At 42.8% G+C, this 16,356-nt stretch overlaps 1 long non-coding RNA gene across 2 annotated transcripts in view; it reads left to right on the top strand.

The window, feature by feature from the left end:
• The window catches only part of LOC143773751 (uncharacterized), a 168,863-nt gene extending 153,553 nt beyond the window's left edge, over positions 1 to 15,310 (top strand). The window contains exons 4-7 of one of the 2 annotated variants that reach the window (XR_013215348.1): positions 11,480 to 11,673; positions 13,494 to 13,541; positions 14,432 to 14,486; positions 14,907 to 15,310. This is a non-coding gene — a long non-coding RNA (uncharacterized LOC143773751). The remainder of the gene's footprint in view (positions 1 to 11,479; positions 11,674 to 13,493; positions 13,542 to 14,431; positions 14,487 to 14,906) is intronic. The other variant, XR_013215347.1, reaches the window with a different exon arrangement.
• The last annotated feature ends 1,046 nt before the right edge of the window (positions 15,311 to 16,356 follow it).

Below are 16,356 nucleotides of genomic sequence, written 5' to 3'. Positions count from 1 at the left end.
TCTGGGGACATTCACCTGTAAATTAAGGGGGCTCTCATTGCTACAGAAATGCCAAACATGTGGATGCTAAATGTGGTTTTGGCACACTGTGGGGCTCAGAAGGGATGGGGGAATTGGAATTTTGGAGTGCAAAATTCACTGGCTTTCTTTTGGCAGCGAGAAGCCATAGTGCTTTTCCAGAGCATTTATACTACCAGTAACGTGGAAGCCTCCTATATTTTTCATCAGCAAATTCAGACCTGAGTGGGAATTTGCTTTTTTTGGTGGATTGAGCTGAAGCTTTTATTGGGAACATTTTAGATAACTTTTAGGATCACATTTATCTGGCGCTCTATGCTGAGCACTTATATTGAGGTCTCAATCTAAATCTATGAATGACATGATTCAGATGAAATCCCAGAGGGATCCATTCAGTATAATGAGGCAACAGTTACTTTGCATTCCATCTTGCCTCTGTTCAGTGGGGTCCATTTCTTCTGAGGTGCACAAACAAAAATACGTGAGCTTATTTTTATGCCATTCCTCGTGCAGTATAACTGATTAGACTACTTTATTCTTTGGGTCGGTGCGATTACAGTGATACAAGATTTATATTGTTTTTCTATGTTTGGCTGCTGTCATACCCTAAAAGACCCTTTTTTTTTTTTTTGCAAAACCTTTTTGAGAGCTATAATGTTTCCAGATTTCTGCAGAGAGAGTCCTGTGAGGGTTTGTTTTTTGCAGGCTGAGTTGTCATTTTTATTGCTACCATGTTTTGGCACATTTTTTGAACGCTTTCTACTCAGATTTTTGGGATGCAGTATAAGCAAAAAACAGCAATCCAGGAATTTTTTTTATATATTTTTAATGCAGTTCTGCGTGTGGTAAAATTAATAAGGTAGATTTATTCTTCGGTTCAGTACGATTACAGCGATAACAAATTTATATAAGTTTTTATGTTCTGGCACTTTTATACAATAAAAACTATTTTATAGAAAAAATATTTATTTTTGCATCGCTTTATTCTGAGAACAATAACTTTTTTTTATTTTTCAATTGATGGAGCTGTCTGGCAGATTGTTTTTTTGCGGGGCAAGATGTTTTCAGTTATACCATTTTCATTTACATTAGTCTTTTTGATCGCGTTTTATTCCACTTTTTGTTTGGCGTCGTGATGAATAGGCACCACTCCTGGCAGTGAGTTTTGGGTGTCAGCTGTCATGTCAGCTGAAGCCCTGCAACGATCGAGGGTACACAGCTCCTGTGCGTGCAAAATCGCCAGGACGTATCTATACGTCCAAGATCGGGAAGTACTTCCCAACCTGGACATATGGATACGTCTAATGTCATGAAGGGTTAACAGCAAGGTTTTGTTACAAGGTTCTGTAAGTTGTCTAGTATGCTGCAACTCCAATATTTCTGTGAACAAAGATTTAGATTACATCAAACTACCATCAATAACCTCAATAGGTAATTTATCTGATCACGCACATTACTCTAGACATTAGGATTAAACTTAAGGTTTTTATTTCCTGTCTAGTACCATTTTATATGAGAAGTAGAGTGACTTTAACTTGTCGCTGACAGATGGTGTAACACAATGTGATCAAAATGTGGACTTAATACCTTAATTTTATAAGTATAGTCTATATAACAATAATGCAGTTTGAAATTTATATATTCAATATTTACATACTATCTTAGCTCATATTCCAGTTGTACATGTTTGTTTGTATGCTAGTTTATTAGTTCTGACAGACTATAATGGAAACTAAAAGCTATCAATAATTGCTTATGGTTTAGAATCAGTAAATTATGTAAATTATGCTGTTGAAGAATCCATAGACACCAACAACTTCATCTATCTTCATAATATATTTCAATCTCTAAATGACTTCATCAGAGTTGAGAGGTGAGAGGTCAATTTATGCGCATTTTTTTAAACCACTTAAAGATAATTATACTTAGGTTCAAGTAGGGTAGCATTGCTCAGAATGTTCAAGCAATAAGCTAGTATAAAGAATGAATGCTTTTTGAATTCATGACTTTTAGGATGAATTGGCCTTTCTTTTCATCCATCTCCGACTTACAGATTTCGCTTTTCAACAAGTATAATCAGTAACTCCATTGTGTCGAGTTGACAAATGTTAAAGTGACTCTTCAAAGTGGTAGAACATACTTACTGTACTATCTGACCTAAAAGATTAATGCAGACATCATATAAGAAATAAAAAGGGCCACAAATGTCTACAGTATTGAAAGCAGTGGACTGAATTCTTGCACTTATACATGTTCTGCTTCCTCTCCTCGCACATCATTCTCTTCTTCATCTTCATCAAGATCTTGGTCAACACAAAGGTTCTAAGATATGGAATAAATCATTACCTAAAGTGGACCATACACGTTCATCGTTAGGTATACTTACTAACCTTTTGCAGCCCAAAAGTAGGATATTTTAATGGATTTTCAATCTGTAAGTTTTCTGGGGCTTTGTCTGTGTACAAATAAATAATCCGTATCTATTCCATATCACTTCAGCACTGCCTTGCCACTGGTGTATTCCCTTTTTCTTGACATGGCTGCTGCATCATGTCATGGTTACAAAGTGTCTCAAAAATCAAGGCACTCTTGGGGCAGGTGCTCAAGTAAGGTCTAAAGTCAGTAAGATATATAGGAAAAACGTGGAACTCAAAGAGATAAATATATTACATTTTAATTGCAGTCCAGTAATTAGTACAAAGTAGACATTTCGGTCTCAAATGACCTTCATCAGTGTACCGAATGCGCAGGCAAATATTGACAGAAGGACATAGTGTCTAGCAGCAAGAATGAAAGTCCAGATAAGACTGCTTTCACACTAGCGTCGGTATAGGCCCGTCGCAGTGCGTTGGGTTGACGTACCGACGCATGCTGTGAAAGAAATGCCCGACGTGGGCAGCGGAAGCAGTCTTACGACGCTTCCGCTGCCCCATTGCAAGGTCCGGGGAGAAGGGGGCGGAGTTTCGGCCATGCATGCGCGGTCGAAAATGGTGGACTCGATGCACAAAAAAACAGTTGCGACATGTGGCACTGTGTCGCAATGCGTCGCTAATAAAAGTCTATGGAGAAAAAACGCATCCTGCGGGCAACTTTGCAGGATGCGTTTTTTCTCCACAACGACGCATTGTGACGTGCAGTGCCTGACGCTAGTGTGAAAGTAGCCTAAGCCGCAGTTGGAGGCTACTTAATGAATGCAGTATCCACTGCTTGTCCCAATGTAGCCATTCTGGCTACAGAATGTGACTCCACCAGTCAATCACTAGGATCAGCGGTTATGCCCATGTAGAATAAAAAAGGCATAAACATGGTAAATCCCATTAAGCCTTACCCTGGGACTGTCTCTTTGGAAATGCCTCCAAAATGCTTCCTTTTGGTTTGCATAAGCTCCTTTCTTTTTATGCTTCGGATAGACATTTCTAGCAGCAGCTTATATCACACAAAAAATAAAAGATCAGGAATGTTGAAATCCAATACATCTAATTATTCTTTTTCCTAAAACATAGCTGCCAACAGTCCCAAATGCGCTGGGACAAACCTGATTTTTTACAATAATTTTGGTAAATTTGCGGGACATCTGAGGCAAAAATAGGGCTAGGGTTCATGTACTCCATGCTCAAAAGTAATTGTTTCTGTCCAATGGGAATTCCTTGGGTGATGATTCTTCCTCTACAGCAGATATTGGTAGAACTAAGAGACACCATACAAATTTGATTGTTTTCCAAACTACTGTAATCAGTTTACACTGCTGTAACGTGGCGCGGGACAGTAGCCATGGCCGAGGTACTCTTTTCTTACGCCCTGTCAAGTTAGGCTGGTTTCACACTTGCGTTTTTGTCTGCAGCGTTTTTTGCACAAAAAACGCATGCGTTTTTTCCCCCTATATTTAACATTGAAAACGCATGCGTTTTTTTGTTTGCGTTTGGTCGCGTTTTCAAACGCATGCGTTTTTTTTCTGCATGCGTTCATTTTCAAAAATGCAACCTGTAGTATTTTTTTGCGCGTTTTTTTTGCCGCAAAAAAACGCATGCGTTTTTTCGCGGCAAAAAAATGCATTGCTGTCTATGTAAACGCATGCGTTTTTAAGCACATGCGTTTGTTTGCGTTAAAAACGCATGCGTTTTTATAGAAAAAACCCAGAAAACAGACTGAAAAGCCACCCACCACCATCAAGGTGATAAAAGGGATCCAAACCCTAACCCTAACTCTACCCCTAACCTCACCCCTAACCGTTTAATGAACATTTTCTGACAGTCATAGTGCCACGTATTTAAGTGCCACGTATTTAAGTGCCACGTACCACGTATTTCAGTGCCACGTACCACGTATTTCAGTGCCACGTATTTCAGTGCCACGTACCACGTATTTCAGTGCCACGTATTTCAGTGCCACGTATTTCAGTGCCACGTACCACGTATTTCAGTGCCACGTACCACGTATTTCAGTGCCACGTATTTCAGTGCCACGTATTTCAGTGCCACGTATTTCAGTGCCACGTATTTCAGTTACGTTTAGGGGTTAGGGGTAGGGTTAGGGTTACGGTGACCAGGACATTCTTCTAATAAAAAGCTACCCCTAACCCTAACCCTAGTTAATTCTACTATTAGTGGATTTTCTAGTTGATTTTTTCATGGGAAAAAAAAAAAAGCATGCGTCTAAAAAACGCGGCGTTTTGCCGCGATTACATGCGTTTTTTCACACATGCGTTTTTTAAAAAACGCATGCAGATAAAAACGCAAGTGTGAAACCAGCCTTACAGGAAAGTGGAGGTCCTGGCTGGCGGTGTGGACTTTGTCTATGGGGGCACTAAACTGTTGCAGGCAGCATATTACCAGTGACTTGAGCTGACCAGGACCAGTTATTGTAGAGTTTAATGAGGAAGACTACCCGTCCAAAATAAACAAATAGTCTTTTATCAAACAGCCATTTGGTGGTAAGCATGTACAACAGATAGCTGGTGCATAACTTCACAAATGTTTCCTTTACAACATTGAGCATTTTTATACACGGTCTCTTTACTTCTTCATGTTCATTTGTTTCTTCCTCGCATTTCTCTGGCTTCACCACCACCCAGCACCCTACAACAGTCCAGTTAGTGAGACTCCTAATCTCAACTCACGGTTCCACGTCCTCTTCCCTCTTAAGGGAAGTAGTTTGCCAATATGGCCAGTACTTAGCTTCTCTGCTTAATGACCCCTTGAAACACCCACTTTGGGCACTCTTTTCATGTCACGTTCTCTGTTCTATCTTGGCCTGTTACCTCTCTGAGTTATAAACTCGGGCTGTACTGCTAGGCATCCTGTCCCAGGACCCGGCTCTACTTGATCACTCTTTCCTTTCTTCACTTCTTTCTCTTTCTCCTCAGGATCCGCTGCAGTCCACTCACATCATGGACGAACACATCAAGTAGCTCTGCTGACTAGTCAGACCTTAAGTCTGCTTCTTTGGCACACTAGGCCCTGTCTGACATCCTAATAAATAAGGCAGCACACTGCGGCACTAAAACATGCAAACATGAAACATGAAAATTGAACTGCATTACTGCACTAGAAATATGAAAAAATGAGAGCATTTAGCGCATAAGTTGGCCAATTTGTGTACCTGGTAGCCACATTAGAGCATCTCTCGTATACCAGGTCCTACACTTTCCTTTCCTCACTGAGAATAAATGGGTACCTGTGAAACCTCTTCTTAGACTAAAATTGTCTCTCTCTGTGGAGGGGTAGTGGACCTGTTGCGATTAAAACACCTGCGGCTAAGAGGCGGAGTGCTCAAAAAAAGTGACCGTCACATCCAAACATAGACTAAGTGTGAACAGGTGCTGAACCTAGAGTCACCAACTCGTATACAGTCCAATAAATAAGGCAGCACACTATGGCGCTAAAACATGCAAATATGAAAATAGAACTGCATTACTGCACTAGAAATATGAAAAAATGAGAGTGTTTAGCGCATAAGTTGGCCAATTTATGTGTACCTGGTAGCCACATTAGGGCATCTCTCGTATACCAGGTCCTACACTTTCCTTTCCTCGCTGAGAATAAGCGTCTTCATCTGAATGGGTACCTGTGAAACCTCATCTTAGACTAAAATTCTCTCTCTCTGTGGAGGGGTAATGGACCTGTTGCGATTAAAACACCTGCGGCTAAGAGGCGGAGTGCTCAGTCAGAAGGCAAATGAATACAAATTTCAAAAAAACGTATGCGCCAACTTATACGCTAAACGCTCTCATTTTTTTAAATCTGTCTGACATCCTGACAGGAAACCGTATCTTTTCCTGCACTTTAGCCCCTTCCACTCTGGGCTATGCCAACCATTAACTCGAAATCTCCATACTGTCAGGCAGAACACAACACCAACACTAATAATGCATGTCAAAATACACATTATTCACTGCAATACACATTATACAAGGGGGAATGTGGGCAGTATGTACATCTCATTACATTTCCACCTACTTTAATGATGGCTGTCCTCGACCATCTGAAACGCATTTTACTACATATATCATACATTAAACAATATAGAGAACTTTTCTTCTCCAAGAGCAACACAGACCTGGTTCTACTTGGCTAGGTCTCTTGAATTGAGAACATCTGAGTACTTTTCTTTTTTTTCACCCTAAGCTGGCACCAGTCCTTCGGTTTCATTTCCCCCCTTTTAGCCCCGAGGCTAACACAACATGGCAAAGTCATAACTATAAGTGTAGCCAATTACATCCAGGGCATAGTTCATTGTCCCCCCATCAGTTCTTAGGACAGGGACACAGTTCATTATCTACACTCCAGTGCAAGAGACAAGTACACAGTCCATTAGGGTCAATGTCCATCCTCAATTGGGCTCAGTCCTTAACTGAGAGTGTAAGACCCTCTAGCCACTGCAACACATTTCAATCCAGCTGGGGGGAAGCATGACGAGCCCAACAAATCTAGCAGTGGAACAATTCAGCCATCCTCATCAATCAGGTCACTACAGACCCGGGCTATTGGACGATTGGGGTTTGGCCCCCTGGAACCTCTACTATTCAAGACATTGGGGTACAACAAGCACAGCGTAAACCTGTCCACCTCTCGACTCCTTCAAGTTAAACTTTTTCGGCCTCTACTAGACCCAGGTCCTTCTTCAGGCCAGAAATCAGAATGGAGTGAGGGGCTCCACTTCTGACTCTGGTACCACTGTTTTCTCTCAATCCTGGACCAAGGTGGCCTTCTTCACCAGACCATCCAGCCACACTTCACCATCAAGCCACAGGCCTCAGGCCTTTCCAGCCCCACAATAGTCCAGAACATGGGGTGACTCCATCATTTATGGTACCTCCCCAGCAGTGTCAGCATATCACCTGCTATGCGGGCCATCACTCTCTCCATCATGTCATGCTGTAACTCGCGCTAGACCAACTGACGCAATTGATCTCGTCCTTCTCCAACACCCGGCGGCACACTGGATGTGAGGTCCACCTCTGCTTTCTCCAGCATCCACTGCGCTTTCCAGCATCGCCTGGGATGCGCTAGACATGAAGGGAACTGACCTGCTCCAGCCATCACCTCTCCAGACTTCTATTGCCATCACGGACTCTGGCTCAGTTTCTCCACAGTACTGCTCTCTCAACTCCTCGCCCCCAACAAAAAGGGGTCACAGAAAAAATCCCCTGTGCTCAATAGATAAAATTTACCTTTATTCTTCAATTTATTAAAAGTCCAAAAATTGGTGCACTACAAAAAACCATCACCATGACGACAACATACCATAGGATAGATCAGGGTGGTGCCTAACCCTGCACTCCACTATCAACACCCTACCTACCAGCGGAGGTTGGCACCCTTATACCTGCGCAATTGGCGCCCCCGCTCACCGTCGGCTATCCCTCCTACCCCTAACAGGCCCTATTAGGATGGGATGAAGTAATCTCAATCATGCGTAGCAAACCACAATCATTTGCTTAGTCTGCATTGATAGGGTGGCAGATCTCTAGTTGCATCTGACCTGCTCCTGCCTACCAGCGGAGGTTGACACCCTACTTCAGTACGCCAATGGCGCCCCCGCTCCTCGACGGCTATCCTCTACTCTGTCCCTTTCAGGTGGTTAAGGGCAAAGAGGATGTATTAAGGTGCTATAGTGCTTCGAGATGCAAAAGAAGTGTTCCTCAGGATTTACGTATATGTATGTCCGGATCCCCCTGACATAATATCCATTCACAATACATATACACAGGACACAATATGATTTGGTAATACTTAATTTTAGATATTGCATCCAGTCTTTACAAATATCACCAGATCCCCTTAATATACTGTTCAGTCACAGTGCATGTACATACGATAAGATACAAGTTGATACTATGATTCATATATAGCCTGGGATCAACTCACATATTAACCACTGAGACCCCGGACAAATCCCTTGGAAACACAAAGTGTCTATCACTTCTATCCTCATAAACATTTCCCTTACATGCTCATGCGTTTCCCCTCACTAGATACATGAGGTTCATCAGGAGCAAAAAACAGTTTTACGTAGGGTTACTTAGCTTCTCATAGTAGATAGTCTGATTGATACAATCCTCAGCATCTCAGGGCAGGTTCCCTCTAGATATGATGCCTTGGAAAGAGTGCCCGAGTACATGCGTTTTATCCAAACACTAACCGTTCATATGTTTCACCTGGCTGTTCGGCGTGTGTGTCAACACACCGCACATCCGGTTCCCATCTAGCGTTCCACCTATCTCACGTGATCCTGGTCACATGACCGCAGCTACTACAGTGTTTATGCGCAGGTGCTAGATCTCGCGTCTGTGCCGAGGTCTCTGCGTTCCAGGTGTGCGTTCCAAGATGTCTCACGTGATTATAATCACCTGACCACAGTTCCTACAATGTGTTATTGCGCAGGCGCTAGTCCCCGCGCCTGCGCTGATGCTGCTACATTCCAGGTGTACGTTTTACCCGCTATTCTAGGCAGGACATGATTACCTGACAGTACGGGCACTAATCTCTACGGTACGCATGCGCCATCAGGTACCATTATGGCCACCGGAGGCGCATACTCTAATTTTCACATACCATCAGAGTGCTCGGTTATTTGCAGCCGCGCATGCGCTAACCTCATACCATCATCAGTGTGTATATTCCTCATACCGCCCATGCCCCCCTTCCTCACCTGATCTATCCTATGGTATGTTGTCGTCATGGTGATGGTTTTTTGTAGTGCACCAATTTTTGGACTTTTAATAAATTGAAGAATAAAGGTAAATTTTATCTATTGAGCACAGGGGATTTTTTCTGTGAGCGCTTTACATAATAGGTCCCCCTAGATTTTTTGTTCTGTGAATAACCCAACAAAAAGGGCTGGCCTTCTCGTAGCTGAGTATCCTTTGTAACTACTCTGCCTTTTACTGGGTGAGGCTTCCATCGGCACGCCATACCATTTCTCGATTACCTTCGTACGTTCCCTTCCATCATACTTTCCTGTGTGGGCCTTCTCCTTAGACTTTCCTCTACTGGGCCGGACATCTTGTACTATGGGTTGGAACTCCCAGGCAAGACACTCCCTTCCGTAAGCATAACCTCTGGAGGTCTGGTTGGCTTTTCGTGACCTTTCGTGTCGTCTACACCCTCGATAGGTGGGACCTTCTTGTACTACTGCACAACTGACCACCACTTTAAAGTGCTCTGCTCCATTCTAGATGGTGTAATAGTCATCATCTTCTATGCATCTCGAGTCTTCCCCGCATCATTTCGCTCTTCCGGTTGCAAAACTTGATCCTGATGACTACATCAAGTGTAACGTGGCATGGGGCAGTAGCCATGGGCGAGGTACACATCTTTTATGTCACTTCTCTCTCTCTCTCCTCAGGATCACATTATCCACTGCATCTGTCTCCATACACCTCAGGGGCACCAATGTCACTGGGTTCTGCTGACTAATACAACCTTAGGTCTGCTTCTGTGGCACGCTAGGGTCTGTCTGACATCTTGACAGGAAACTGTCTCTGTCCCTGCACTCTAGCCCCTCCCACTATAGCTCTCCCTGTCGGGCAGAATACCAACACTTATAACGCACGTCCCCATATACATTGCCCACTATAACAATACACATTATACATTATAACAGTATGCATGTCTTCAAAGGAGAATGTGGACAGTATGTTCATCTTCCTTACACTGCCTTACATGTAATATTCATGGACACCTGTAGATATGAGGCTATCTTCATATAAATACTTTTTTCTAAAATATGCCTGAGTTCTTACATGGTATGTAAAAGATGAATGCTTCTCCTCATACATAATCATCAGTACAGTACAATACAGAAACTGTAATCTCAATAGTTAGTACTGACACATGTCGGGGAGGATAAAAAGAGCATGAACTCTGAAGCCAATGACCATGAAAAAAAGCAAAATAAATAATCTTATTTGCACTGAGAGCCAAGAGGGGTTTGTTACAGAGTAAGTGTAGAAATTTTTGATAATTTCCAAAAGTAAGATTAAATTATTTCTACGTAGATCTAGCTAGTATGTATTTCCATGTCAGAGTATAATTTTCCTTTAAAACAAGCACAATAGGGGTGAGTTGTTAAGCCAGCCATCTGAATACAGCAGAATTGATCAACACACGATCTCCTCTGTCAAAAAAGTCTCCCTGGTTTAGCCTTATAGTTTGAGGAGCACAGAAAAAAATATGGAGAGCGGAAGATCAGGCAGTGATACCCACTGGCAGCCACATCTGTTGCTAAGCAACAGTCTGAACATATTCAGTTCACTGCCTGGAAAACAGTGCTCCAAAGCATTCTTACAATTGGAATGTCTCCTGAATGAAAAATCACATTAGATTCCTTTAGTTAGTATAAAATTCATATTACCAGACTAGAGAAAATTAGACCTATTTAGTATCCAACTAATGGGAGAAACTGTTGGATTAAGGATGCTCCAGTGCACACAATAAATCAGAAATTCAGAAAGAGATTGATGTTGGCGAATGTATTGCAATGGTGACAATAAGGCTAAGGCTACTTTCACACCTCCGTCGGTACGGGCCCGTCGCAATGCGTCGGGCCGACGTACCGACGGACGCTGTGAAATAACTGTAAGACGTGGGCAGCGGATTCAGTTTTACAACGCATCCGCTGCCCATTCTGCAGTCCGGGGAGGAGGGGGCGGAGTTTCGGCCGCGCATGTGCGGTCGAAAATGGCGGACGTGACGCACAAAAAAAGTTACATGGGACGTTTTTTTGTGCCGACGGTCCGCCAAAACACGACGCATCCGTCGCACGACGGATGCGACATGTGACAATCCGTCGCAATGCATCGCTAATGCAAGTCTATGGAGAAAAAACACATCCTGCGGGCAACTTTGCAGAATGCGTTTTTTCTCCAAAATGAAGCATTGCGACGTACGCCATAAGACGGAAGTGTGAAAGTAGCCTAACATCACTTATGAGAAGAATAAGTTCTTTTGATGTCTTACAGTGCCACAGTGAAAGCATGCAGTATGACAACAACCTTCACAAAGTCAAATAGCCAGTGGCTGGGAAAAAAGAAGTGGCAAAAGCAAACAAACCAGCCAACTTTGCTGAAGAATAGGAGTATATTTCTTAAGATGTTGGAATAACCTACCAGCTGATGTCTTAATAGGAACTGTTACCAGGTTTTTCCCATATGAGGTAAGGCCAGTACATGTGAAACCTCACATACAACATGTATGCTCACATACAACATGTATACAATATGCTACATATATGCCCCCAATCCAGCCTGCAAGACAAGAAAAATACCTTTTTTTTATACTCACCTATGGGGCATCCGGTCTGAGCGGCTTCTCTGGTCTTGGTCTGGCGCCTCCTCTCTTCTTGCGATGTCGTCCTCCTGCACTGCATCATGTGGATGGCGCGTCCTACGTCATCCACAAAGTGTCCAGCATCGCGCTCCTGCACAGGCACATTTCTCTCTGCCATGCCAAGTACTAGCATGCACCAGTGCTTTTTGGTCTTTTCCGGCACATGCTTAGAACAGTACTTTGCTCTGCCCTCAACATGGTATTGAGAAGTGTGCCTGGACACAGTGTGGAAGACATACTGTAGGACGTGCCATCCATACGAAGCAGTGCAGGAGGACGGCATTGGAAGAAGAGAAGAGGAGCGGGACCTAGACCAGAGGCACTCATCGGACCAGAGTGAGCATAATAAAAGATCTTTTTCTTGTCTTGCAGGAGGGATTGGGGGCATACAGTGGCATGTAAAAGTTTTGGCACCCTGAGTCAAAATTACTGTTCTTGCAAACAGTTAAGCAAGTTGCAGATAAAATGATCTCTAAAAGGCCTAAAGTTCCAGCAGGGATGGGATTACATAACTCTGTCCATACTGGTGAAGAGTGCATCACTACTACAGCCAGTGATTGTCTGCAGTTGTCACCTGACTGTATGACTTCTTTACAGTCCTCAATTCTATCAGACCTGAACTACAATTCACGCTTAACCACAGTAGTCATAGGATCCCATTCCTGGATACACTTGTATGCATGGACCGTCAAGGCCACCTTTCAACGGATCTCTACACTAAACCAACTGACTGCAATAGTCTTCTCCTGTATTCTAGTTGCCATCCCAAACCCACAAGGAACAACCTACCAAGGTCCCAATACCAAAGAGTAGCTAGGATCGTTAGTGATAAAACCATTTTGCCCACCAGACTCAAAGAGATGTCAGAGAAATTCCTGGAAAGGGACTACCCACCCAATCTACTCAAAACTGAAACACAGAGGGTGTTGAATCCATCACCTCTAGACCCTCCTACACACAAACCTGAAATCATTCCATTTGTACATATTTATCACCCTTTCATGTCCAAAATTCATTCCACTATCCGTAGACACTGGCCCCTCCTAACTAAGGCTTATCCATCCATTGAAGCCTTCAAATCCCAGGCAATTATGTGCAACAGAATACCTCAAAACATTAGGGATGACCTTATCCAGGCTGACATTGGTGGCAGTCTTAAGCCAACCCAACAATTCCTGAGTACACTAAGGTGGGGCACATTTCCCTGTCTCAATTGCGCTGCCTGTTCAAATGTCATTAAGTCCGTTATTGTCGTCCACCTCAGGACGGGTAAGTCCTATCCAATCAAGGGCTATTACACCTGTGAGTCCAATTTTGTGGTTTATGTGGTGAAATGTCCATATGGTATACTATATGTAGGGGAGACAACACAACACATCAGAGATAGAATCACAAGCCATAAATCCACAATCAGATGTGGTAAGACATAGCTTCCTTTACCATTCCATTTCTGAAATGCCAGACATACTGTTTCATAACTCAGATTTCAAATTATCGAACAGGTACCAAGGCCAAGACGTGGTGGGAACCATATCAAACTCCTTCAACAAAGAGAGTCCTTTTGGATATATACCCTACAGACACTTTCCCCCAAGGGTCTGAACCGCGAACTTAATTTGTTGACCTAATTTTTCCTTTTCTTCACAGACAAAATAGCGAGCCTTTACCCATATTACCTTGCACCCCTCAATTCAGGTGAGTTCCCCTTTCCCGTTTTCCCTTTCCCCTCTTTTCCTCTCCCCCCTCCTTTCCCTTCTCTTCTCCCCTTGTTTTGTCTGTACCCCTTCCCATGATCCCCCCGTTTCTACCCCATATCACCACATCACACATATTTGCAACTTCATACTCTTATATCATTACCAACAACATGGGCATTTGATGCCTCTATTTTATCTGACTGGTTACCCTGATCACCTCTATTTGCCAAAACAACTGCACCTGGACACTAGTACCCCTGCATTATACATTAGTGGTTATACCAGTATTCATATGCTGCATTTTCCTTTTTTTTCCCCAATTGTGTTCCAAGCCTCATTTTGGTCATTACTAGTGATGAGCGAGTGTACTCGTTGCTCGGGTGACCTCCGAGTATTTGTTATTGCTCGGAGATATAGTTTTCATCGCCTCAGTTGCATGACTTACGGCTTCCAGATACGCTGAATACATGTGAGGAATGCCTGTTTGTTAGGGAATTCCCACATGTATTCAGCGTATCTGGAAGCCGTAAATCATGCAACTGAGGTGATGAAAACTATATCTCCGAGCAATAACAAATACTCACCCGAGCGTGCTCGGGAAAACCTGAGCAACGAGTACACTCGCTCATCACTATTCATTACACCGCCCAGCACAGCAGCGACATCATTTCCGGGGGCGTGAATTCACCTGCACATTGCTTGTCAGGTGGCCACTTCAGCACACTATTTATAGCCACCAATGCCTCCATACTGCACATTGCAGCCTACAATCCAAAGTGCAGGTGCGCCGGACCTACCCAGCACCCTGGTAATCCACGGCCCCATGACTCTTGACACATTACTCTGTTTACTTGCCCTATTAGTACTAAATCCCCTTTCCTACAACAGGTGACCTTTTGCAAGCAGGATATCCTTTACACCGTTCAGTGAACTTTGCCAACAGGTAACATGGGCTATATCTTTTCCTACTCAGCATCAACTTCATATTTAATGGGTACATCTTAGCATAAGGGTATACACCCTACCATATACTTATGGTACTAATTCCCCTACATTTAAACATATTCATATATCATATTTATCCTGATATTGTCTCTTGCACCCCATTTCCCTCTAAAGGATCACCATTTTTTGCCTTGGGATGTTATTTGATGGCTTGTATGGCTTATTTCAGACCTATATGTGCCATTTTCCAGATCTATACATGACTGCAATTATGCTTTGAATCATCATTTTGTTTCTCGTAATCTTGTAAGCTTATTGTTTTTACCATGTATATACTTGTATTTTATTTATTTGTTTTTTTGTTTGTAATTGTATTATGGAATTGATCTCTCATACCTTGTTTTTTTTTCTTCTACAGCGACTATATGAATAAGACCCTATGATGGTCGAAACATTAATGTTCTTGTCGCCTCACCATTTTCTCTATCCCTGCACCAATTCCCTATTCATGAATTGTGTTATCGCTGCATCTACATCTGTATAATAAAGTCTTCACAAGCATCTATCAAGAGTGTGTGGTGATTGAACATTACTCTATTACGGGGATTGCCATCCCACTTCAACCAGCACCTCGGATCTCAGCAAGAGTGCTCGCCACACTACCAGTCTATCTATAGCTGCTGTAAAGCAAATTACTGAATGATGTGATGGCCGCATCCAAAATCTAATCATTAACAGAACAGAAAAAAATAATCTAAAATTAGAAAATAAAAACAGATTAGAAAAAAAAAACAGTCAAGAGATTGGAAGCCATAGGTAGGATCCCAGCCGAATCTTCTCCTTGTGTACAGTTTGTTTTTCAAACCATGTTTTGCCTGAAATGCCATGGAATTTCAGAGTACAGCATAGTAGTATTTAGTAAGATAGACTGCTGGTATTTCATGTTTGGGCAACATAAATCTCCTATAGTCTGTTCCAGAAAAACAGACCTCTGTTAAGATACTGTATATTAGGAAAAAACTGCACAAAAAAATACGGATACTATAGACAAAAAAGAACAAACCGTGTCACTTTTAGATTTAGAATGGGTCAGGACTAGCATTTAAATTAGTACAGATGGGACATCAATGGATGGTGACAGGTTCCCTTTAATTCACAACAAGGAACCCGACAATTTATACAGTGTTATCTATCATAAAGGGAAAAGCAGAGAGATCATATAGGTAGTATAGGATTTCTGCTGTATTTGTACAAATGATGTGGATGAGCCCGCTGCTACAATGACTCTCCTCCAGTCACTGTTGTCTCCTGTGCACTCGACAGCTTCTGAACAGGGACATACAACAATTGCAGACCAGATCCTACTTACTAAAGATTCAAACCAGACTCCAGAATAGACTTTACCACATATTACAATAAAGAAACCAAATCCTCCTTGATAAAGACCCCTTTAAATACAGACCTCTCATTATATAAAGAAATTATCCACGATTTGATGTATGTATGAATGTATAACCTCTCTTTCCTTTTTTGTTTTGTGGATTGGCTGGCTTCCGCACTCTTGTGCTGCCTACCTTGGTATGACCACTGAAACCAGTAATTGTCTACAGTCAGGGCCGTATTTGCCACTAGGCACTTGAGGGCACGTGCCTAGGGCGGGGACAGGCGGGGGGCGGCACCTGAGCAAGTGTATTTTTTTTTTTTTGAATACTAGTTCTGTGGGTCCCTTCCTGAAGACAGGGGGCGGCAGAGCGGCAGCCAGAACACGTGGTGCTGGTGCCGACTCTCCCTACTCCCCCTCACAGTGACCTCACTGACCCCATGCTCACAGCCTCACTGGTAGTGTTGAGCATTCCGATACTGCAAGT

Source organism: Ranitomeya variabilis, chromosome 5, assembly GCF_051348905.1.
Source record: "Ranitomeya variabilis isolate aRanVar5 chromosome 5, aRanVar5.hap1, whole genome shotgun sequence".
Classification (NCBI taxonomy): Eukaryota; Metazoa; Chordata; class Amphibia; order Anura; family Dendrobatidae; genus Ranitomeya; species Ranitomeya variabilis.
Note: the sequence above shows the minus strand (reverse complement) of the source record. Positions and strands in the feature narration are given on the sequence as shown.